Below are 23,716 nucleotides of genomic sequence, written 5' to 3' on the forward strand. Positions count from 1 at the left end.
TTGTTACTTTGAACTTTTATTTCTCAACTCTATCATGTATTAAGAGTGCAATATCGAAGTCTGGACTAAGAATCAAACTAGTATATAAGGACAATAAAATTTGCTTTAAACACCAGGACTGGGACTACTTCAAGTCCTACCCAATGTACAACAGTGCTCAATGCCAATGCTCAATGTACCCTCGTAAATTGATGGGCATATCTATAATCGTTTCGTGTTTTGTCGTTAAATTTGTTTCATTGAATGTTTGTAAATCATTCTGACGACACTTCCAGGAGTGGACTATTTTGTAAGCCTATGGCGGAGGAACAGGAGGGTGGAACATACCCCTATTACTATTGACTCAGTTAGGATTAAATCCATATATAAATCCCGTTTTGATAAAACTACATGCCACACCCCATAAACCATTTACATAAAATGTTCTTCGTGACGAGAAACCTTGCGCAATACTATCCATTATTTCCTAAATTGCCCTTAAAGGTCGTAATTCTTTTCTAAGGGAACTTTCCATGTACCTAATGTGAAAAAAAACTCAGCTGTACTCATTGGTTTGTTATTCTTTCAATTTACTGTAATAACTTATTAAAATCTGGTGTAATTATTTGTTTTATTACTGTATTCTGTTTTGTTTATATCATCTTAACTTAACGAATCGATAGTTTTATCAACCGACTTCCCCACTAACAACAAAAGGAGGAGGTTCTCAATTTGTTTGTGACAATGTTTTTTTAATACTTATGAAGACAATGAAAAACAGCTAGTATGTTAAATATTTATTGTTATACACATATTTAATTTTCTCTACATAGTAATTCAAACTATCAGGATTTGTAAATTATTAGTATCATACATATAGCTAAATGCTATAGTGGTAGTAAATAGGCTAAAGTTGTTTAGCAATATGTCATAAAATGACTCAATTTGTCATTGGGCTCCCAAATTACGCTTTCTAAAAAATTTATGACGTTGTACTGGATAGAAAAAAATAACATATTTTGATTATTTTCACGTTTATGTTACAGATATGCATTCTTCGTCACCACAAGTAAGTAAAAACCACTTAGTTCACATAATGTCGTTGGGGGTTGAATGAAAAATAAACTTTTATTTTATTACAGATTTATTTATTTTAATGGTCACAAACTACTTTCAGGTAACATTAGTAACCTTTTATTTTTAACTATTATAGTAGGTTCTGGTTCAGGTTCGCCATTCGTGCACTAAACAGAAACAATAATACATTTAGTTCTTTTTAATTTATTTAACATTCATACAATACATTATTGTTTGCAAAAGGTGAATACTTACCGTGTGTTACCTTGTGTTCACGTGTTTATCATTGGCAAAACACCTATGAACTATACATGATGTCCCGGAACTCTCTACCAATATTTTAGGGCATTGTTCCTGAGTAGGAAACATATTATATTCTAACTGTCCGTAAGTCCTTGGTTACTCACACAGCCACCATTTTGTTTTTTCACTTACCTTTTTTCAATAATAGTAGTTAAAGATACGAAACTAGTAAAGATATGTCTAGTTGCCATAAATTTTTGTGCAAAGTTTCAACTAGAGATAAAAACATTTATGAAAACTAGACAAAGCTCCAAAAAATATAACAATTTTTCAAATTCATAAAACAAAATGGCGGCCATTTAAAATTTTTGTAAAATCAGCGGTTTTTGTGTTATTAAAAAACAATTAATTGCCGCCAATTTGTTATATGAATTTTAAAAATTTTCATTATTTTTTTGTAGTTCACCTAGTTGTCATAAATGTTTGTGCAAAGTTTCAATTTCGTATCTTTTAATTTTTTTTTTTTTAATAAGTGAAGAAAAACTAAAAGGTGGCTGTGTGAGTAACTAAGGACTTACGGACAATACAAATAGGATATTCAGAAATATTTCTTATTCAGAAACAATGCCCTAATATATTAGTAGAGAGTTATGGGACACCCTATATATTTTAAACATGTTGAGTTCATTTAATACCATCACAATATTTTAAAATAGATAACATTGACCTCTATTTCACACAAATCACATGAAATCATCAAATATTTAACGACTTAAAATGATTGTAGGTGAAATTTTGAAAATCAGTAATAAAACGCTCCACTGTATTCGTTTACAAATTTATGATTATATTCATTGACTTCAGCCAGTACTAAGATTAATAAAGCGAGGAGTTAGTAAGTATAACTAAATGTAGTATAACATGTTGTTTAAGTTGCATACTTACATTGACCAATACCAGAGAGGTAGCTAGTGCCGCCAGGAGGAGTGGTTTCCTTTATGCTGCGGCTCAGGTTTGGCAACCGTCAACTGAACAGAAATAAAAAAATGTTACAGACTTTAATTTTTCTAAGATATATATAGTCATGTAGAAGCAAATCAGTAAATAAAGTACCAAAATTAGCTTTTTTATACTTACATCGACGAATGCCAGAACGGAAGCAAGTGCCACGATGACAGCTGATGCGAAAGTCATCTGCAATAAAACATTTAGTTTAATGGACAGTTTCATTAATTGTTCAACAAATATCCATTGATATTTAACCTCATACAGTATGTGCATTTGTTTGGTACTATATTACATAGCACACCTATTTTTTCACATATAAATGTTTACACTTAAAACTATTTTTATCTTTAAATTCAATTTTACGAGAGTTCAAATATACGTAAAAAGCGACTAAAAATTATTTTATCATCATTCATATAGTTTGTAATTGAAAGAAGAAAACTTTATAAAGTACTCATGAAACAAAACAAAAAAAATAATTTTATCTTACATTTTAACGGTACGTAATTTTGTTATCCTGTGATACAGTCCTAACTGTACAGGGTGTCACAAAAGGTTTGTGGTGAGCAATGCAGAACTAGATTTCACATACAAATTAAGTCAAAATGCCTTTAGGGTTTTCTTTATTTTGACCTACTTTTGATTTAATATACCATTTTGTAGTTTTTCATTCAACGACCCTTAATAAATTTTTATGAAAATTCAAAAATATTGTTTTTTAAGTATCCAGCAATAGGTTTTACCGTACTTAATTTAAATCAGTTGTTAGGAACAATTAAGAAAATAAATCCAGTTTAATATGATACCACTGGATATGTTTAAATAGTCCCATTATAGACTGTTACAATAAATACACTATGATTTTAATCTTACCTTTGCAGTTGGTTGGAGTTTACAGTTAGAAGTGATATGTATCCTCTAGAAGTTTACATGTTTATATACCTATTTCAACCGACATAAAACATATCAGGCGATCAAATCGTTAAAAATTAATTGGTGATAACAAGTAAGTAAAACACCATACAATGTAACTAAAAATCAGAGCGTTGTATTCATTAGTTATGGTTATTAACATTTGACAAAAGGTAATTAAATTTCTGTCATTCTGTTTTCTCTCAACTTATAAATCATATTACTTAAGATTTAAGAAGGATTTAACTAAATATTTAATATGTTTCATTTATATCAGGAAAATGTATCATGCAAAAAAGGATTTACTGATATCGTTAAATGTACAAGACACCAAGTTCGATATCTTGTGTCCATATAATCATCGAATTATATTTTAAGTTATAAAACCTAAAAATATAAATAAAATAAAACAACCATTTTGTCAAACTACTAGAGTCACTGTTTTTTGTTGACTTAATAGTAAAACAACCTTAGCCTCTTGATCGAAAAACATGTGTTTAAAAAAAACACAACTTAAAGTTTATTTAAGAATAAGTCCGTTGTCGATCAGCACAACAATCAACACGGCTGCTTTATTAGTTATTACCAAACTGTTTGAGTTAGTGAATGCAGGGTTACCATAAAAAATCATTCATTCCTCTTATTGTTTTACAAACATTTAAAACCCCACTATTTGTATTATGAAATACCCTATATATAGGGAAAACTGTTCGTGCTTTTCAAACATAATATACAGAACACCGGCCAGATCCTAATCCCCATGAACAAAAATCTGCGTTAGCTTAACAGCTTTTAGATTTTTATCACTCAATTAGTGATGTTAAGACCGGCCTGGAAATTCTACATTATTGCAGGAAAGGTACATTAAACACACTCAAGGAGAATGAGATATATAAAATGAACAAAGACGAAGAATGAAAAAAATACACCAAATTACAGTTCCAGTTCCACTCCCTCTTCAACACAATTATCTAATCTGATACAACTGACCACCGAGCTGACAACAGAGAATAGATACGTGAAAGGCGCAACGAAACAAAATGTACACAATAAAAATGTGTATACGAAACATTATATTGACTTGATATAATCTTACGTTTGTGGAATTTTAAATTGAAGGAAAACTTCAAAATCGGGAAATTAGTAGTGGGGAATTTTTTTTACCTGATCAGTCAATGAACCAGTGGTATATCCATAGTAAAATATCCTCAAAATTTGTGAAAGTTTTTAATGATTCAAACCATTTGTGCAAAAATAATAAATTATCTTTTATTGTCTGTTGTCAAAATAATTGTGTTATTGATTTACCGCACGGTCTGATTTTTATATATCCTAAATAATTATTACATTCATTTAATTTGTAACACAATGCATAATTATTACTGCTCATTAATTACTTTTTGATTAAGTGATGTATTTAATGATAATTAAAAAAAAACGTATAAATATTTAACCACCACAAGACATGTGTTATCGCTTACAACTAAGAGCTTCTAGTATCTCGTTCAACACTAATAAAGGTAAATTATGATTTACTTTAGCATAGGATGATTTGATCCTTTACAATAGCATATTTTAGCATGTACCTATAGCAATCTAATATTTAGACGAGATTGTTATAGAAACACATTTATATATAATAGATGTGGGGTGACTTTTTTGGGAACACGTTGGGCAGATGTCACCTATGGGGAATGGCCCATATAAGTTGACAATCTTAAAGTTAGGCATAGGTTGTTGATATGTACCTTAAATTTAAAGTCATATTGAACTAAAAACAATGCCGCAAACTGGACTTCAAGTGGACAACTGAGTCTAAAATGGCAGCCGAACAAAGATTTATTAAATCTGCTATTTTGAGTTTATTAACGACTGCCTTTTTCCAAGTTGTTCTTTTGAACTCAATGCAGCATTTTTTTCTATTTATAAGAACCTTTAATTTATTATGCATATCTACCTAGGGGGGCCACCAGTTGACCGACAAGATACTTGGTCGTTTTGCCACTAGACCGTCTTTTTAAATTAAATAGATAAATACTGAAAACCAGTACGTCGACAAGTTATTTCATCGTCAGTCCAGTTGACCGGCCTGTAAAACTAAATTATTATATACGAGAAACCAACTTGTCGTCAATCGACCCGGCCGACATACCACTTGCTCGTCTTTTAGGTGGGGATGTGTTGAGCAGCAGTGCCAGCGGCGCGCGCAGCTGTGGAGGGCGCTGTAGGCGTACCAACTTCTGTATCTTGTAGCGGCGGTTTTTATTCCGACGATTTCCAGCTATCACAATGCAGCGGACTAGTGAGGTTTTTTATTACGTGTAATTGTTTGTTTCTCAATAGATATTTGTTTATATACAGTGCAGTGAATATAAATATGCCTATATTAATTTACTTCAATTAAATACACGTTTTTTAGCTACTACATTTAAATTATTTAAGAATTACATGAAATCTAGAAAACTAGAGTACCGTTCAAATCATTTTCTGTATTTACTGGATTAGTGAGAGTGTCTTTGGCTATAAAAACATGGCTTCGCTTCTTTGAAAACAAAATAACGAACTATCAAGACACAATTTTGTTCGATTTTTGTCAAATTTTCTTTCAATGTTTACTATTACATTTTATGAAATAACGATCAGCTGTTTGGATTAGTTCCCACTTCTAGCTGTCACTGATATGTTTACATTAAATACTGTTTACAAATACAGTACCGCAACCATTTCCGATCAAGTTTTGTAAGCACATCCAAACTAAGTGAGATTAAAAACGTTGTGCCTTACTTAATCGGTTTAATTAATCGCAAGTGCAACGATTGTACTTGAGTTTTGATACCCAAGGAAAAGACCGTGAATCAGTGTTGTATAGTCCTGGGAAACTTATATTTTTTTTTTTAAATCGTCACCAATAGCTTACAAAAAGGTTTCCACTCATTGACTGCGTTTCAAGGACAGTTGTGTAAAATGCAAAGTATAAAAACACAACTGCAAGGGTGATCGTGGATGTTGCTGTGATCTTTCTGATTTCGCTGTGATCGTAACAGAGGTTTAACTTACAGATGTAGTTAAACTCGCTTTTCCAATGTGTCACTTTTAAATTCTTCTTACCTCTTTGTGCTGCAATCGCTGGACCATACCGCAAATCTTGGCACATAGCCCATCTCTTGGGCAGGCCCTACGTAGGCCGAATTATTCACAACCAAATTTCGACAACGATATCGGTACTTTTAGAATACATAGCCTTCCTACTTAGTAAGTAAAACTACAAACGTCCAAAACCCCAGATTTGTGCGTTTTTTGTCACATCTCCTCCGAATGTTTCCTTGATATACCGATCTACGTTAGGTTTAAAGATTACGTAATCTTTTAAATAAGAAACCTTTGGTTGGATAAAGGTGGTTTCTTCAAACTGTCATTAATATGTTAACATTAAAAGTTGCTTACAAATAATGCTATTAATGGGAAATAACTTAGATTTTCGAAAACTTAAAAAAAACCAAGGGAGATTAATAACTTCGGTACTGATACCACATCAAGTGAAAGATTTTTTGAGCAAACCATCATGAAATTTAAAGCTTTACGTTGTTAACGTATCAATGTTTTGTCCCCTGTGTATTTATTTATTATTTGCCAACGGATTAACACCAATAATACAGTTTGATTAGAAGGGCAGTTGGAATTGGTCGTAAGTACTAATAGTTCTTTTCTTAACTGTAAACGTTGGTTTTTGGTACTGGTACTTTTTCTTAGAACCTGTGGTAGCAGTAAGAATCATTTTTACGTACAAACACTTCCCTATTTACAACTTTGTTATCTTTAGTGCTGCACCTTATTGCTTTTTAAGTTTAATTGATGTCTTACTGTATATTTTTTGGGATTTCTGTCTGGACTCAAAAATATTAGTTCAGCTATGAAAGTAATAACACATTAGTGAAAGATTTTTTCAGCAAACCATCATGAATTTTTAAAGCTTTACGTTGTTAACGTATCAATGTTTTGTGGACTGTGTATTTATTTACTTATTTATATATTTGCCAACGGATTTACAAAAATTTTACAGTTTGATTAGGCCTAAATACGATTATCATAAAATTTGATGACACTGTCAAAACTTTCAAATAATTATTTTGTTTGTAAATTGCTTTGGCTAAAGCGTAGCAAATCACCTAATTCAATTCTGCATTTGTGTGTGTATGTCTGTTGGTAACGCATTAATGTCCTTATTTTTTTGTGTTTCGTGGAAAAGACAAGAGTGCCTTCGTTAATGAACATTTCACCCCGAATAAAGTGTACAGTAGTGAGGTTGAGGTAGTATTTTAACTACTTTTAACCAGTGTGAAAAGTAACTTCCAATTACAGGCCTACCTTAGGGCTATGCCTCATAGATCTATAAAGCAATTATTTTTATCATTAGATATAAAATAAGGACTAACACGATGGGGTGACTTTTATTTGCGAAGCATTCATTTTGGCTTGAAACTGTCAGATATTGTATTTGCGAAGGTTTATATGTATTCCTATACAAAAATAGTATTTTCCAGCATATCTGGAAAAATGCACTCTAAATTTGCAAACAAACTCCTGTTCTGAATATAAGAAGGTTTCAACTTACTACAAGATTCCTGTACGTAGAACGGTACTCTGCTAGTATAAAATAAAATCGCTGTTTGTATAAATAAATGACGTATACAACTGTAATAGATCGTTAATCAGAAATGTGTAAACCAGTTTAGAAGTATATTAAATAAATAGCAGAGCATATATACAATTCTAATAAATCACTTATAATTCATTAATTACAAACCAAAAAACATACTATAGATTAAAGCAAATTAATTTGTCCCTATAATAATTAAATAGATATCCTTATATATAATACGTGAAGGCGATTTATACGAAACACTACTCCTCCGATAATAATCGACGGAGTTTTACAAATGATGTGTCAAAATTAAGTATTTTTTATGTAGACGCCCCCTTTCACCAATTCCAGCAATAAAAGTCCTCGGGCTTTGCCCCACAGACCATCTAAATCCCAATGTATATCTTATGAAGCGAGAATTTTGTTTACTTAAACATATTAATAACTAGCAGAGCACCCGTCCTTCGTACGGGGTTGGTATATAAGTATAAAATGCTTATTGCAGCTATACTTAAGCTTTGAGTTTGCAATGGGGGGAGGACACAGTTTGATAAAATTTACGGTATGATATAACACATCTACCATTGCCATAATGTTCTACCACTGCACCTAAACAATAGAAAAGATAAATTATCAAACATTCGCACAATATCTCAAATTATTCATAAAAAAAAATCTAACCAAACTGTAAACAATCCTATTTTGACTTGACAGTTCTCATTGTGTATCACAGCTTTTTGTTGCTGCTTAGTTTAAATTAGCTGTTGTCATATATGCAAATACCCCCGCCGCAGCAAACCTGCAGACTAAGCGAATTTCCATTTGACTGACTGGATTTACACTGAAATGTCTACTTAAAAATATAAAATTTATTCCCTATTTAAATAGAATTAGTTTAACAAGTTCTTAGGTTTGCTGCATCAGGGAGGGTAAAACTGTAATTTTTTGTAAAATGTTAATAGTTAGTAAGAAATAAAAACATTTTCCAAATTTGATCAAAATATGTTCATAAACAAGCAAACTACAACAGTTGACTTTATTCTCCATAAGAATAACATGGGAATTTTAAATTTACAATTTTTTGGAATTTTCTCCGTAACCATTAGGCGCATAATAACGCTTCAATATACTAAATTATTTGTTTTTTTAAGCTCTACAAAATGGTTTAGAAAGAAATTGCTAAATTTATATGTTTTTTGGGTCAAAAATGGGAAAAACCTATTTTTACCCCATAAAACCCCCCGTAAACCCCCCCGTAAACCCCCGTTCACATGGTCCGATCATGCTGGATCGCGAACTCGTTCGAATAAACGTAGGTTTACACGTTTGTACCAAATATCATCAAAATCGGATCATTTTTGCTAACGATCGAGTTATCGTGCTAACGGACACACACAATTTGAACACACATGAATTTGAACGGATGGTGTTTTTGGCCTCTAGGGACCTCAAAACGAAAAAAAAATCGGTCCCGCGTCCAGGTCTTACCATGAGTACTACGGTAATAGCTTATTCCCTATATGGGAAATTCGCTAAAACGAAATAATAATAGTGCTGCACCCAGTTGGGAAACCTTATAACTTTTTAATGCTCTTGCATATTAGAGAACCAACTTGTAAAGTTGAAACAGCTGACTAAATTCTTTAATTCCCTTTAAATATGAATACTCATAAGGTTAACATGGGGAACTACAGAGCCACTGGGGCGGAGCCCGAAATGATTTTTGAGATAAGAATATGCCTTAATGTTAATAGGAAATGTTAGCTATCATCATGCCAAATTTCAGACCAATCCGTCTAGTAGTTTATGCGTGAACACACAAACATACACACAAACTTACAAACTTTCAAATTTATAATATTAGTAAGATTTGTACAAATTGCATACTAACACAGCTGTTCAAAGTAAACACATGATACACACAAGAGCGTTCGTTTTCAGAGTGAGTTCGTTTTGAGTTTCGATAACCGGAGTGGAGTGATTGATTACATTATCTTTGAGCTGACTCTTTTAAGTCATCGTGAAGTATGGATGTTATTAGTTTTGAAATATCGCCTGTAATACTTTACAATAATTGCTCTAATTCGAGCAACAGGTGCATTAGTATATAGTCATAGCAGTAAAAATTTTACTAAAAGCGTTATTAAGAGCCATAATTGTTAATAGTTGGCCTACTTTAAATTTTAAATGTTTTGCGTGCGTTGTGTTTGTGTATTTATTTAAATGTTTTTTAGACGACTATATCATGTATTTTTTTCTTGAAATGTATTGAATGTGTTTATGTTTCATTACATAAAAATTGTATTTCAGAAAAATAAATTTACAACAAAACGCATTAAGGAATATTTGCAAAAGTCAAATAAGAAAACCAATAATCCTACACCTTGAAAGGTGAGTTGCCTAAAGTAAACATGTCAATTTAAAAAAAACTGGCTATAGTGCAGCGTCGCAATTAAGTTAAAATTTGTATTTTGGTTTAATCAGACTAAAAATGTTTTAAAAGGGCAATACAACAAAAGGGCCTATTGCCATACAACAATAGCATTTTTTGTATTATCTAGGTTTATTCAGAAAACCCGCTCTTTGGTGTTTTAAAAAACATTGATGCAATTAAAAAAAGTAGCCATCTTGGATGAAATTAATAACTTCACCCTGCAGATCGATATAACTAAAATTTCAATGGTGGCAAGAAAAGCCTCTAACGTGAATATGCAACTCAGAACGTACCAGTCGAAGGTAGACAGAAGTTTTGTTATAATATCACCCGGGCATTGTTAAAGCTAATTCCCTGATTTATGGCCCTCCCCGGCACATTAGGGGTGCCAATCAGTCGATGGTTCCGAATGGGGTAAAAAGTGAAAGTAGTCTCGGTGAGAAAGCGCGAACTGCTCCGATGTTCCTAGAAGGATATGGATGAAGTAGGCCTACTACACAGGGTGAATCACGTCAGGTGCCCACTATTGATTTCAGACAAACCGTTTCTTCCACAGTCATGAAATAAAAATTTTCCCACTAAACAAACTCAACTATAACTTCAAAATATTTTAAATGTTTTTTATACAGAATGTACCAAACCCAGAAGTTATCCCGTTCAAAATATCACAATTATTGTCAAATGGGTGAAGCAAAATGTTTTATTTTTGGTTCTCTTTTTGGCCCTAAACAGGTGGGTCAACATTGTCTACAATATTTTCACCAAGCGGAATTTACACACATAAATAAAAGTGGCTTTTTTGAAATACCGAGTAAAAAAGAATGATTAATCCTCGATATTATGCATACATTTCACTACGAAAAAGCATAAATAACTTATTCCTTGTATGGGAAATTCACTAAAAGCAATTTGTAATTCGCTACAACCGCTGATACTTGACATATAATCCAAAAACATAAAGCAACAAACTCATCTGCAATTGCATGATTGTGACTTTTTAGCCTTTATGTAAGGATGTAGGGATGATCGAACTTACATCTGATCTTCTCACTTGAGCAAACATTATAAAATAATCATAAGGTGATTAACATCATAAGTGAAGAAGGCAGATGACCTTCCCTAAAAATACTAGATAAACTCTAGTGAAAATAATCGTACCTTTCACGTATTCTGGACACATTGAAAAATATAGGCCTACTGTTATTTAGTTGTGTGTAAACGCTGATATTAAGAACCACAACAAATAGTGCACAAATGTTGATTTGTAAATTCATTTAACGATTTAAAAAAGTGTTATGCTGTAAAACACGGATTTTCAACCAACAAAACAATGCAAATATTTCCATTCAAACCAAATAAATACAACCATCTCTATAAATAAAATAAAATTATAAATTAAATAATAATAAGATAAAATAAATAAAATATCTCTATAAAAATATCACATTTATTCCCTATTTGAATAGCATTAGTTTAACGAGTACACATAGGTTTGCTGCAAGAGGCAGGGTAAAAAGTGTTTTTGTGAAATGCCCCTCCGTAGTTAGGTGTAAAATAAATGCATTTCCAAATATTATCAAAAATATTTTCCTTTTAGAGGAAATTACATCAGTTTACTTATTCTCCATAAGAATAACATGGGAATTTTAAAATTACATTTTTTTCATTTTTCTTTAACCGGTCACGGCACGGAGGCAGACTCACTCATTAGTGGAAGTTTGCTGATAAAGCGAAGTCTAAAACACAAAATACAGTATAGCGAAACAATTTCAGCAGCATCCGTGAACATCCATGAAGATCACGATGACATCGTAAAATCTCCCTTAGCTACATTTGTGAAACCCTCCACAATCATTATTTTTACTTGACGTGAAGACGTTAAAAAGAGAGCCGAAAGAAACACCGTTGTGGACGCATGATTGTAGGTTATTACAGCTGATTGTTCAAAATGTACAACTTTTTCAGTTATATTAATTAAACGAACGAATATTTATTTATTTAACCTTTAATCTTCATTTTTACATACCTACCAACTATTCTATATATATTTAACAAACCCATCTTCAAATAATATCACCTCTTATCTCTTCTTTACAACAGGTTTCAATGAATGGTTATGTTGGGTTGATTTCGTTACCGACAGGAAACGGCATTTATCAGTTTTGATTCGGTTATTTACCAAGGGACGTAGAACGCTCTGTTGTATGCATTCGAGTTTTTAAGCCCCTTAGGTTAGTTACCTCATTACACGCTAAAAAGAACTCTATTGTCATGTTGATGAGAAACCTAAGCACGATATAAGATTGGTTGTAGCTCACTTACACTATCAAAGCGAAGTTGACCAACTTCGGTCAAATTCTCATACTACGCAATAGTCCGTATTATGAGAGGATGTCCAAACATATCAGGTATGCTGAGTTTAGTTTTCCTGCTATAACCTGTTAAAAAGTTAATAAGGGATATTTCAAAATGACTGCCATTTTGATTAGGGATGCGATATTGACCTCTAGTTTGCGCCATTTAATTTGTTTTGAGAAACCCTTTGAAATGAGGGGTCACATGATAGGTGTTTACATTTGAAAATTTGGTGCTGCCCCCAAAATACCCCATTTTGTGGGCCGGGTACAAGTTCTAACTTGAATGAAAAATCCCATTTTTATGTTTTAAACATGTGCCGAGTTTGATTTTCCCACTACCACGCTTTATAAAGTTAAGGGGGTGTCCAGGCTTTATCTTGGGCTGCCATTTTGATTACGGGTGCGATATTGACCTCTGGTTTGCGCCATTCGATTTGTCTTGATAAACCCTTTAAAATTAGGGTTCACATTATAGGTGTTTACTTTTGAAAATTCGGGGCTGCATTGTAAAAACTGGGGCAAAGTTGTAACTTAGATGAAAAAGTGCCATTTATTATGTTGTAAATATATGCCGAGTTTGGTTTTTCTACTGTAACGCGTTAAAAGATTAACTGGGGGGTTCCAGACTTTTGCCTAATCCTGTATTCGGCTATAGTTCTGTACGGTACTGCAGAGGCCGTGTTTTGTTTACAATTGGTTTCTTGTTATTTCAGTTATTTAAAACATCATTTAACCAAATAATACGATCTAATCATAAACAATAACTCGTCTCCTATTTATATAACTAAACAGGAAAGCACAAATCAAGATATAATAGAAACACAATTTTGTTGACACTAGCGCCCAGTGTCACCGTACATGAACTAGACACGAAAACGAGCTTCAAGATTTACAATGGGATAAGAAGTCTACTTGTTTTACTCCTAATGAAGAAATTTGGAAAGTATCAAATTCACTCAACCGGGGAGCGACCTAACATAACATAGCATATAACGTATAAAACACAATGTGTACCCTATATCGATTCTTTATCAGCACATATGTTTAATACCCCCGCCGCAGCAAACCTGCACACTAAGCGAATTTCAACTTGTCTGATTACATTTTTACTAAAATATTTCTATAAATAAGACATATTTATTCCAAATTTAAATATCATTAGATTTTACGAGTGCTGCTATGGGGAAGGTAAACAGTGTGTTTGGACCATATATGTCAATAGTATAGGATGAAATAATTAATTTGCCAAATTTTATCAATATATACCCATAGACAAGTAAACTACAACAGTTTTCATTTTCTCCATAAGAATAACATGAGAATTTTAAATTATACTATTTTTAAATTTTCTCCGTAACCGTTAGGCATACAACAGCGCTTCAATATACTAAATTATTAATTTTTTAAGCTCTTCAAAACGGTTTAAAAAGAAATTGCAAAATTTCTTGTTTTTAGGGTCAAAAAATGGAAAACCCCATTTTTACCCCATAAAGCCCCCCATAAACCCCCGTTTCCATGGTCAGATTATGCTGGATCGCGAACTCGTACGAATAAACGTAGGTTTACACGATTGTACAAAATTTCATCAAAATCGGATCATTTTAGCTCGAGTTATCGCGCTAACGGACACACACATATATATACATATGCATTTGAACGGATGGTGTTTTTGGCCTCTAGGGACCTCAAAACAAAAAAATTAATCCGTCCCGGGTCTAGGTCTTACCATGAGTACTACGGTAATAGCATATTCCCTATATGATAAATTCACTAAAAACAAACTAACTTCGTTATAGTTTTAGCTGTTCTGACAAATACATATCGTAGAAGTAGAACACACTTGCATGGCATGTCCCACGTATATACTCAATTCATTATAAAAATATAAACTAAACAGCACCATTGTAAAAAACCACACACCCGTGCTGACGACGTACAGATATACGTCGGCAACCTCAGTGGTTGACCGGACTATGGTGTCTGGGCGTCCGCGTTTTGGCTCACGTAGCGCGATCCATTGTGTTACATATCGATGGGAGCGACATTCTGTCACTATAGCAGCCTCTCACACACTGCCGTAGCGGCCGACACGACGTTGACTTACTACGGAAAGAAACTATTTAAGCGCTCCAAGCGCCCGGTGTCTGGAACTATCCGAGGCAAGATACACCAACGAGGAAAGAGAGAGGCTAAGATACAACAATGAGGAAAGAGGAGGTAAACTGAGGCAAGATACACCATCGAGGAAAGAGAGAGGCATCTGAGGCAAGATCCACCAATGGATCTTGGTGGATATCCACCAATGTGATATCCACATATCACATTGGATATCTACATATCACACACATCAGTGACAGCTAGAAAAAAATAATCCATCCAAACAGATGTTCGTTATTTCATAGATGTCGTATTCTCCAAACAGATGATTAGTATTTGATAAAGACGTATGTGGTAGACATGGGGAGAAAACTTGACAAAAATCCACAAAATTGGGTTTTGAACGTCATCAGTCAGGTTATTTCAAAAGTAGCGATGCATGTTTTAATGGCATACACTCTTGCCAATTCAGTGAACACAAAAAAACTATTTAAATCCCTATCGTATTTCGTATTCGTATTTCAGGAGAAGAACTCTTGTTCATTTTTACATGCAAAGACTACGTAAAATGCCTTCTGGGCCATGACAAACAGACAAACAGAAAGTGAGATAACACATTAAAAACTTTTTAAAGTATAAACTCAAACATAACCGAAAAATACATAATCCTGAACAATGCACAGAGAAAACTCTAATTTTATTTATAGATATTTTATATACACTTTCACTTCTATAAAAAAATTTTCTTTATCATGACGCTTGATGAACGGCTTATACACGTAATAATAACTTTCTTAAATAGACAATCCTAACGAACTACTGTTGCAGTAAACTTGCGAATATTTCTTACTTTACTCTTACACATGTTTGAAATTTACATCTTGCATAATACACTACTTTGTGCCTGTTGGCTACTATGAATCGTTCGGATTAATTTAAGATATTAAACTTTGTTGATATACACGAGGTAAATTGACCTCCATGATACCCATAATTATACACAGGTACCATATTACCACACTACAAATTAGATTCAACAATATACGGTACGTAGTTTTATCCAAACAAACGATCAAAAACCCCGAATGAAATTGTTATTTGACTCAATAGTCAATGCATATAAGCGAGTCTTATCTTTCGATACAGATTAAATAATACAAAGGCAGAGGAATGCGCGAGACCAAGGACAAGGTCACGGCACGGTTGCTATAGAAACGACGAAACTATCTATTAGAATTGCGCGCCAACGTAAACTAAACGCCAGACTGTACAATAAACACGCCGCGTGTGTAGTGTTCAACGGAGCTATAGTACTTTCAGTTGGCAATACTGGCTTCTAGCCTCGAGCGAGGTGGTTCAACCATGAGAAGCGCCTCAAACTCCTGGGTAATCCCCGGTTAGCTCCTCCCACTCTGCCCCCTATCCCCACCTAAAAGACGAGCAAGTGGTAAGTCGGTCGGGTCGATTGACGACAAGTTGGTTTCTCGTATATAATAATTTAGTTTTACAGGCCGGTCAACTGGAATGGCGATGAAATAACTTGTCGACGTACTGGTTTTCAGTATTTATCTATTTAATTAAAAAAGACGGTCTAGTGGCCAGACGACCAAGTATCTTGTCGGTCTACTGGTAGGCTCCCATCTACCTATGTTGATGTTAAAAAATTCTTTCATCATATAGCGGTTGCCCCCCTAAAAGTGTTGCGTGTAATAGCATTGGAACATTCAATGACTATTTTAACAGATGTCATTTATGACTTGATTGTCCATTTTAGGTCCGGTTTGCGGCATTGTTTTGAGTTCAACAGTACCTTTAATTTTATGTCTCAATCAACCTATGCTTACCATTACCATTACCATTTTCAACTTAAGCCTGCTTCCTTTGGGCCGTCCCCTATAGGTTACATCCAATTACAAAGTACACAAAAAGTAGTTTACTATTACCACTCATAATGAAACTTATTTGTCACTCCGTATAATAAATACGTAATTCAAAATCAATGAAAAGTTTAATCAACACTAAACACTGACTTCTCAGTGTCCCCAAGTCCAGACATGTACATAATGTTAAGTTTGTTTTAGATGAAATTCGCATCAGCTTTCATCGTGGCATTTGCTACCTTTCTGGCATTCGTCGATGTAAGTATACAAATTAAACTACATGCAGTAGTATATTTAGTAATATTTACTGACTTATTGCTAGAGACAAGTTACGTACTGGGTGAAGTCAATATAATAAATCTCGTACTAATTCTAGTAAAACGATAGCTGTTTTTATTTTCAAGCGTTTCAGCTACCGGTACTGTCGCCAATGCTAATAAGTGTTGAAATATCTTATTAGTGGAAATAAAAATCACCTAGCTTTTAACTGTTGTTTTATAAGTGTTTCATTGATGTTTTTTTTTTTTTTTTTTTTTTTTTTTTTTTTGAACACACACAAAGTAAGAATAACATTTGATAAAAACATTGAAATAGTGTATATGTATTTAACATTAACATATTTATATCCTATACTTGGTAAATCTAAGTAACTTATTGTTCTTGTTTCTGTTTAGCTCACGATCGCCAAACCTGAACCGAAGCCTTTTGGAACTTATACCTCCTAGACGTGATGTTTTTTATGGTTAACTTGTTTCGCAATAAAGAGAAATGAATCTTTATGAGAGTTGAAATTATGATGTTAATGAATATTTGTTCCAAAAACCTACAAGTCAAACCCTTATGCTGCTCGTGTACACCTTTGTCATATTCTAAACTTGGCTAGATGTTATCAGTAGATAACCTTCTTCCTTGTTCAAGAAAATGATGCTCCTACTCTTACACTACGATCCTGCTTTTGTTTTACAAATACTCCTCCTGAACAGCCGAAGCGATCCGCATGCAATTCAGCACAGCTATAGTAACCTACTATGGGAAGGGTACATCATTTAATCGGACGAAAGGACTTAACTATACCTGAATTTAAATTGTAAGAAATTTAACATTGGCCTCATGGGTTGAGAATAGGAACATTTTATTTAAATATTTAGAAACTCCTTTAATGCAATAGCGTCAAAATGTTTTCTTAAGATAAGGTGAAAAGTATACGTGCGATATAATGATACTTATACAGGGTGTCCCACGAGAGGTGTCTCAACTTGATTACGGAAAAACGGCTTAACCTATAAGGATTAAATAATTTTTTTACATTAAATGGACCCTGAGGAATAACGTAAAAATATTTTTAACAACTTTTCGATACACGGCGTACCAAAAAACAGAGGGTCACAACTTCGAATCTCGCAATTTTCAAACGTAAACATATATCATGATGTGCTGATGATTTCGACGAATTTTCCTATATCAAATGCATTCTATTTGGGTTTAACACAAAAATTTTTTTTCCTTAAATGGGGCCGTTAGTGTTAATCCCAAATAACATGCATTTGAAATAGAAAAAACTAGGTTTTTTGTTATTTACATAAAACCTAAAAGAGATACGAAGTATGTGTAAATTACAAAGTTGTTCAGAATTAAAAGACCAACAAACCATTTTGCCTTTTGGCATATGTTTCTTTTTTTAAATTTTGAACGATGGGCATTTGCAAAATTTTTCAAATATTTTTTTTAAATACTTAATATTGTACACATATTCAATTTTCTCTACATTGCAAATCAAACAATCATGATTTGTAAATTATTAGTATCATACATATAGCTGTATGCTATAGTGATAATCTGTAGGCTAAGGTTGTTTAACAATATGCCATAAAATCCTTCAGACGTGATGTCCAGAGGCTGCTCTACTGACACCTCTCCACTCTCTATAAATGTTGGTTATTTTGTGGTGCCTCTAAAGGGCCACATGCTGGGTGCCGGGAAGTGCTGATTCGTGTCAAGTGATGGGATTTGTGCTCTTGGAGTTCCTTGGTGGTGCCTTTAGAGGGCCACACGCTTGACAGTGTTAAGTGATGAAATGTCTTGTTGTCAGCATTCTATCAAAAGGTTTTTCTCCCTCCAGATCCATCCTTTTGTTATATAGTTTTGTTTTTATGTTACGTTAGCTTTTCACAGTTTATTATATTGTTATCTATTGCCATAGTCTATTACTGTTATGTATAGTAAATTTATTAATGTTAATTATTTACAATGTTGTCATTTTTATGATTACTGATTGTTATTGATGTTAATTATTCACACTTATTGTTATTGTAGGTAATTATTTACACTGTTTATTGTTATTGTTATTGATGTTTATTATTCACACTGTTTCTTGTTATTGTTATTGATGTCAATTGCTTACACTGTTTATTGTTATTGTTATTGATGTCAATTATCTACACTGTTTCTTACTTTTTTTTCACAATGTTGTAACTGTTGCAATTTTACTCAAACTGTCCACCACCACCACCAAACTTCTTACTCATTTATTGGTGTTTTCTATTGTATTATCTTGTTGCATGTAAATCTTGTCAATGTATTATTTTGTAAAATGTCGATTGCAGTCGGAATGATTAAATAAATAAAATGACTCATTTTGTCATTGGGCTTCCAAATGACTCGTTCTAACCAAATTATGGTGTTGTACTAGACAGAAGAAAATAAAGTGTTTTGACCATTTTCACATTTATATTACAGATATGCATTCTTCGTCACTACAAGTAAGTAAAAACACATAGTTTACACAAAGTTGTTGGGGATAGAATGAAAACATAAACTTTTATTTTCTTGATGATTTATTCGTCACAAACTCCTTTCAGATAACATTGTTCACTTTTTATTTTTAACTATTATAGTAGGTTCTGGTTCAGGTTCGCCAATCGTGCACTAAACAGACACAATAATACAATTAGTTTCATCTAAATATATTCAACATTATAATCTATATAATCCATTTTTTGTTCTTCTTTCTTTCACTATAATTCGCCTAGTTCTTATAAACTGTTTTTGCAAAGTTTCAATTTGGTATCTTAAACTATTTTTTTATTAATAAGTGAACAAAACAAAATGGTGGCTGTGTGAGTAACTAAGGACTTCCGGAAAATTTAAATATGATATTTAGATAAACATTTTTTACTCAGGAACAATGCCCTAAGGTATTGGTAAAGAGTTCTGGGACACCCTGTATATTTTATACACGCGGAGTTCATTTTATACCATCAAAATGTTTTGAAATAGGTAAAATTGGCCTCTATAACAGATATGGCCGATTTAAGATTTATTTAACGTTATCCACTGCTGACAGTTGGCTACATTGGGACAGACTTATTATCAAATAAAGTATTGACAGTTTTCATGAGGGAACAGAAACAGCAACACTTAATTGTACTTGAAACATTACTCCCAAAGGATATCTACCTACTCTGTATACGCATAGTTCAAGTTTTTGCAAAGGTTTGCCTTGATTTGGGTTCATTACCCTCCATACCAAAAAGTAAAACTTATGAAACCATACTCAAAAACAAAAGGCGATTTAATTTCACACAATTCACATGAAATCGTCAAATAATTAACGACTTATAATGATTACAGGTGAAATTCTGAAAATCAGCAATAAAACGCTCCACTGTATTCGTTAACAAATTTATGATTATATTCATTGGCTTCAGCCAGTACTAAGATTAATAAAGCGAGGAGTTAGTAAGTATAACTAAATGCAGTATAACATGTTGTTTAAGTTGCATACTTACATTAACCCATGCCAGAGCGGTAGCTAGTGCCGCCAGGAGGAGTGGTTCCCTTTATGCTGAGGTTCAGGTTTGGCAACCGTCAACTGAACAAAAATAAAAAAATGTTACAGTCTTCAATTTTTCTAAGATAAATATATAGTCATTCCAGCAAATCAGTGAATATTACTAAATGAAGTACCAAAATTAGTTTTTTTTTTTTTACTTACATCGACGAATGCCAGAATGGAAGCAAGTGCTACGATGACAGCTGATGCGAAAGACATCTGTAATAAATCTTTTGATTTAATGGCTAGTTGTATTAATTTTTCAACAAACAACAATTGATATTTAACCACATACAGTATGTGCATTTGTTCGGTACTATATTACATAGCACACCCATTTTTAAATTTTTTTTTCATTCTTATGATATATAAATGTTTACACTTAGAACTATTTTTATCTTAAAATTCAATTTTACGAGGGTTGAAATAAAAGTAAAAAGTGACCAAAACATATTTTAACTTTCGTAGCGTGATCATCATTCATATAGTTTGTAATTTAAAGATGAAAACTTTATAAAGTACTCATGAAACAAAACTGAAAAAATATTAGTTTACATTTTATTTGTACATAATTTTGTCATCCCGTAATACAGTCCTAACTGTACAGGGTGTCACAAAAGTACGTGGTGAGCATTGCAGAACTAGATTTCACATTCAAAGTAAGTCAAAATGTCTTTAGGGTTTTCTTTATTTTGACCTACTTTAGATTTAATATACCATTTTGTAGTTTTTAATTCAATGACCCTTAGTAAATTGTTTATGAAACTTAAAAGTTATTGTTTTTTAGTATCCAGCAATAGGTTTTACCGTACTTTTTATATTTAAAAAATGGTTGCATTTTTAAATGTATGACATACAATTTTATTAATATGAACCAGCAAATCAAATTATACAAGGGTTTTAAGTATTTATACATCCAAACCTAATAGAGCTTTAACTGTACAGATCTGTTAGTACATAAAAAAAGTTTTCTTTATTATTAATCATGTCAAAAGCACCATTAGTTTAATAGCAAATGTCATTTAACAAGCATTTAGTTTTCTTTATAACAATGTGAATCTAAATAGACGCCAATGATCAATGTTTAAATTTTCATTTTTAAAAAATTTTGACACTAATTTAAATTGATTGTTAGGAACAATTAAGAAAATTTATAAATTTAAATATGATACCACTGGATATGTTTAAATAGTCCCATTATAGACTGTTACAATAAATACACTATGGTTTTTGTCTTACCTTTTGCAGTTGGTTGGAGTTTACAGTTAGAAGTGATATGTATTCTCTAGAAGTTTACATGTTTATATACCTATTTCAACCGACATAAAACATATCAGGTGATCCAATCGTTAAAAATTAATTGGTGATAACAAGTAAGTAAAACGCCACACAATGTAACTAAAAATCATAGCGTTGTATTCATTAGTTATGATTATTAACCTTTGACAAAAGGCAATTCAAATTTCGTCATTTGGTTTTCTCTGAACTCATAAACCATATTATTAAAGATTTATGCAGGATTTAACTGAATATTATATATTGTTAATTTATATGACGAAAATATATTGTGCAAAAAACCTAATCCCTGATATCGTTAAATGAACAAGGTGCGAAGGATCAATTTCATTGGTTTAATAAGTTCTCATATGTTTTAACTTCTAGATATCTTGTGTACATATAATCATCGAATCATGTTTTAAGTTCTAAAACCTAAAAATATAAATAAAAGAAACAACCATTTTGTCAAACTACTAGGGTCACTGTTTTATGTTGACTTAATAGCAAAACAACCTTAGCCTCATCTTGACCGAAAAACGTGTTTGTAAAGAAAACGATCAGCCCAACAATCAAAACGACTGATTTATTAGTTATTACCAACTGTTTGACCTACCGAATGCAGGGTTAACATAAAAAATCATTCATTCCTCTTATTGTTTTACAAACAGTTAAACCCCCACTATTTTTATCATGAAATACCCTATATATAGGGAAAACTGTTCGTGCTTTTCAAACATAATATACAGAACACCGACCAGATCCTAATCCCCATGAACAAAAATCTGCGTTAGCTCAACACCTTTTAGATTTTTATCACTCAATTAGCACCATGTTAAACCATCAAGACCAGCCATGACCAATGAGCCAATGAGCCAAGACCATGTTAAGACCAGCCTGGAAATTCTACATTATTGCAGGAAAGGTTCATTAAACACACTCAAGGAGAATGAGATATATAAAATTAACAAAGACGAAGAATGAAAAAATACACCAAATTACAGTTCCAGTATCACTCCCTCTTCAACACAGTTATCTACAGAAACAGCTGACCACCGAGCTGACAACAGAGAATAGAGATTCGTGAAAGGCGCAAAAAAAACAAAATTTACACTAAAAACATTCGTATACGAAACATTAGATTGATTCCATATAATCTTACGTTTGTGGAATTTTAAATTGAAGGAAAACTTCAAAATCGGTATTATTTTAACTAAAATCATCCTCTCAGTTTTGAGGGTAGAGTAGGGTAATTAAAATTTCCAAAATCGGTTAAGAATTAACTTAAGACCAAAAATTTTAAAATAAGTGTTAGGTCAAACATGTCAAAAACATTTTTAGCCTACTCCAGGGCAGCCAAACCCACCAAAACAGGGAAATAAAGGCAACATTTCAAGTTGAAGCGTGAATTTGGGGATGAAAGAGTGATGATGGGAAAAAATGATACTGTAAATCACAAAGTTGTAGATCGTTGAGAATAAGGAACTGTAGGTGCTTTACGTTTCTTGATCAGACCTACGATTAAGCCGCAACAGACGTTTAAACAAAGAAACATGAAGAAAAAATACAAACATTTGAAGTTTAAAGTGATATATAAAGGGTGAAGGGGTGGAGATGAAAAACAGCATTTAAATACAATATTATAGCTAGTTTACATCTAAATACAGTAAGTGTTCTCAGTTTTTCTTTATTGGACGGTTTAAAACAAGCGTAAAAAACGCATTTTGAAGAATTTTCAAAAATCCACAATTTTTACTTATTTTGGGGGGTTAGGGCCAACACCTATAATTATGCCAAATTTCAGGTCCCTAGCTCTTCTAGAAGTATGTTAGAATTGTTTTACCTGATCAGTCAATGAACCAGTGAGTTACACATGCGGCTGTATATTTAATTCGATTTTTCCTCCAGCTCTGGGTATATCCATAGTAAAATATCCTCAGCATTTGTGAAAGTTTTTAATGATTCAGACCAATTGTGCAT

General features: G+C 32.7%; 3 long non-coding RNA genes across 5 annotated transcripts; 1 reads left to right on the plus strand and 2 right to left on the minus strand.

The window, feature by feature from the left end:
* Window positions 1-1,105: 1,105 nt before the first annotated feature.
* LOC129001350 (uncharacterized) lies at window positions 1,106-23,594 on the minus strand. Of its 3 annotated transcripts, none has more exons than XR_008491419.1 (5): window positions 23,580-23,594; window positions 3,181-3,249; window positions 2,437-2,493; window positions 2,245-2,327; window positions 1,106-1,223 (listed from the first exon to the last, which is right to left on the minus strand). It is a non-coding gene; the product is annotated as an uncharacterized LOC129001350 (long non-coding RNA). The 3 variants fall into 3 exon arrangements; XR_008491418.1 differs by lacking the exon at window positions 23,580-23,594 and adding an exon at window positions 4,384-4,398; XR_008491417.1 differs by lacking the exon at window positions 23,580-23,594 and having other exon boundaries at window positions 3,181-3,261.
* On the plus strand, window positions 4,648-17,420 carry LOC129001363 (uncharacterized). The gene is made up of 3 exons (XR_008491433.1): window positions 4,648-4,739; window positions 16,831-16,887; window positions 17,304-17,420. It is a non-coding gene; the product is annotated as an uncharacterized LOC129001363 (long non-coding RNA).
* On the minus strand, window positions 19,446-21,766 carry LOC129001356 (uncharacterized). The gene is made up of 4 exons (XR_008491427.1): window positions 21,701-21,766; window positions 20,624-20,680; window positions 20,418-20,500; window positions 19,446-19,554 (listed from the first exon to the last, which is right to left on the minus strand). It is a non-coding gene; the product is annotated as an uncharacterized LOC129001356 (long non-coding RNA).
* Window positions 23,595-23,716: the final 122 nt, after the last annotated feature.

The sequence above is a fragment of the Macrosteles quadrilineatus genome, unplaced genomic scaffold (genome assembly GCF_028750875.1).
Source record: "Macrosteles quadrilineatus isolate MER2022 unplaced genomic scaffold, UCM_ALF_1.0 Scaffold_8__2_contigs__length_117827958, whole genome shotgun sequence".
Classification (NCBI taxonomy): Eukaryota; Metazoa; Arthropoda; class Insecta; order Hemiptera; family Cicadellidae; genus Macrosteles; species Macrosteles quadrilineatus.